General features: G+C 42.4%; 1 pseudogene; it reads right to left on the reverse strand.

Moving 5' to 3' along the window:
• The window catches only part of LOC127673702 (sorting nexin-6-like), a 5410-nt pseudogene extending 3049 nt beyond the window's left edge, over nt 1-2361 (reverse strand).
• Nucleotides 2362-2985: the final 624 nt, after the last annotated feature.

Below are 2985 nucleotides of genomic sequence, written 5' to 3' on the forward strand. Positions count from 1 at the left end.
TCTTGGTGCTTTCAAGCTACAGGAGAGATGAGCATGTGTCACTGAAACTGTCTGAACTGCAGATACTCACATTTTGACATAATTGCTGTAGTAGTTATTTTTCTATTGCTATGATAAAACACCAGAACCAAGGTACCATAGAGAAGAAAAGTGTTTTGTGGGCCGATAGCTTAAAGAGGGACAAGAGACCATCACCATCACAGCAGGAAGCATGGCCTCAGGCAGGCATGATGGATGAGAAAGAGATGAGAGTCTGTATCATAAGCCTCAAGCAAGATGCAGAGATGGAGAAATGAGAATTGAAGAGGTTTTTAGGTTTCACAGCCATACCCCCCAGTGATACACTTCCTCAAGCAAGGTCATACCTCCTAAAACCTATGCAAACAGCTGCCAAGAACTGGGGACCTGAGCCTTTGGAGGACACTGTCTTTAAACCACTGCATCAGACATTCACAGGAGCTTCTGGGGATTCATTCCCCAGTGACAGGGCAGCAATGAAGCAAGACAGAGGGAATGACTGTACTTGCTGCAGAGATGAGTTGTCTCTCTTCCTTGGGACCTGATCTGATCCATAGGAAAGCAGTCTGGGTCTGTTTTTGAGGTGGTTCATTTTAAATTATTTTAGGGATATTGGGCATGTGTGTGTGTGTGTGTGTGTGTGTGTGTGTGTGTGTGTGTGTGTGTGTCTGTGTCTGTGTCTATGTGTCTCTGTGTGTGTCTGTGTGTGTGTGTCTGTATGTGTTCGTGTATGTGTGTCTGTGTGTATCTCTCTGTGTGTATAATGGTATAAGCATGATGACAAACAAGCAGGTATGGTAGCTGAGAGTTCTATAAAGGCAGAAAAAAAGAGAGAGACCCTCGGTTTGGAATGGACTCTGTGGAAGTTCAAAGGCCACACCTAGTGACACATATCCTCCAATAAGGCTACACCTGTTTCAAAATGGCCACAGTCCTAATTTCATAGCACATCTCCTTTGACATGCGTGTTTCTATGATCCTTTTTACAAACATTTTTTTTAACTACCAATTTTACAAGTTCTGAATTCTGTAGTCCATGCAGTGTGGATCAACTTTATCTCCAATAAGCTCTGAATGTTTGCTGACTATTAAAAGTCCTGTGTGTCTACAGCCTGAGGAGAAAGCTGGTTTATGCCTAGAACTCGTGTATAACATTCAAGTTTGAAGTTGTGTGTGTGCTTTTTTTTTTTTTTTTAGGACTAGAAGTACCAAGGCAGGAGAAGTATAACTGAAGTTGTTGGTAAACTTTGTCTTCTCAATATTTCTGCAGTACACTGTAAAAGGTTATAGAAGTGCTTTCCTTACAAAACTCTGGAGGTCTGTGGGCAAACCTTACCTCTAAGATGATGATGATGATGATGATGATGATGACTATTGCTATTTATTGGCACATATATGGAAGTCAGAAATGCTTTCTTTAAGTCACCTGCATTATTCACTCTTCCTCATTTGGCAAAATGGTTTCCATAATCCATCTTTTAAGTGGATTTTCCTTAGAGATTAACAAATGCATATTTCATCCCGATCCTCCAAAGTGCTGAGTTGGTGACCTTTACTTCACAACCACCAAGTCAGTTCTCAGGCTCCAGAGAGCTCATTTTCATGGCCACCAAATCTTTCAGAGGGATGTACTTAGTAAGAAGGAATCCCAGTCACTCAAGAACAAATTTAAACCTTGGGAATGTTGGGATAGGGAAAGAAGAGTGAGGGAAACCACAGAGGTAAGAGGAAAACAGGTGGAAGGAGCAGAGGGGGGAAGGGAAGAGGAAGCTGGTGGAAGGGACCAGGCGAGCAGTCACCAAACCTGCACCAGTTACCTCAGCTGAAGGCTGGGGAAGGAAAGGAAAGAGTTCGGTTTTTAACACCCCTTTTAATTTTAATCACATTGCATACTTCTAGAAGATTCTTTAATAAAGTGTTATTAATTTTAGATTCCAGCGCTCACACTAATACAGGACAGTAAATGTGCACATTCCTCACTAGGTGATGTCTGCTTACCTGTGCAGTCTGCTGACCAGGATAGCTGAAGGGTACTGTGTCCTCTTCCACTGTTAGTGACAGTCTGGGAAACCATAGGCCATTAAGTGTGCTGGCAAACAGGACCTGAAGAAGGGGAGAGAGACTGGGATTTCAAGCAGGTCACAGACAGGCAGAGGTCTCTCCTTGAGAATGGAGTAGGTGTGTGGTTTACCATGGCAGAACCTGAGATCTGATGCCCAAAAGTGTTGTCTGAAGGGTCCCAGTGGGAACAGGGATGAGTACCACCGAGCTCACAGCTGGCAGCTCCCTTTCTGTGCCAGGCTGCAGCATTACTCCAGGGTCTTTCCTGAACACCAGGTCCATGTTGAATTCTCCATGTGTCCTATGATGCCTTCCTTTCTCCTGTGTGTTCAGCTAGATTTTCATCTCTGCAGCAGTGGCTCCAGTAAACTCTGTAAGACAAAGTTCTACAGACTGAGGTGAGAAATGTCTCCTGGAGCACTCCTGAACAGCCTTATTCAGAAGTGGAAAATTTCACTTGGCAATTTGCTAAGAAAATCAAAGCAAATTACTCTAAACTTCCTCTTTTTCTCTCTTCACAAGGATTCCTAAGGGCCCAGCTGAATAATCTGTTCTTTGAAGTTGACTGCAAGCTCCTTTTTAAGAATTGCAATGCTTTCCCTCATAGTCATTTACATAATTAGAACCTTCCAACCACATGCAGGTTTATATGGCTATGTGTATGTAGAGGAGGGTGGCTTTGACACTCTGGTATGGAAAGCATTGATTAAGCCAAGAAGTTTTTACAAGGTAGAAGCTAAATGTTAGATAAGAATTTCTCACAAAAATTTGTTAAGACCCAGGAGATATAAGAAACTTCAAACTCTTTGAAGGTTTACTGTTAACAATAAGTGACTCTGTATCCTAATTAGGAAGTTTGATGGCATCTGTAAGTTGATCCTCTGTATCTGTTACATGAGAAACATT

Source organism: Apodemus sylvaticus, chromosome 23, assembly GCF_947179515.1.
Source record: "Apodemus sylvaticus chromosome 23, mApoSyl1.1, whole genome shotgun sequence".
Taxonomy (NCBI): Eukaryota; Metazoa; Chordata; class Mammalia; order Rodentia; family Muridae; genus Apodemus; species Apodemus sylvaticus.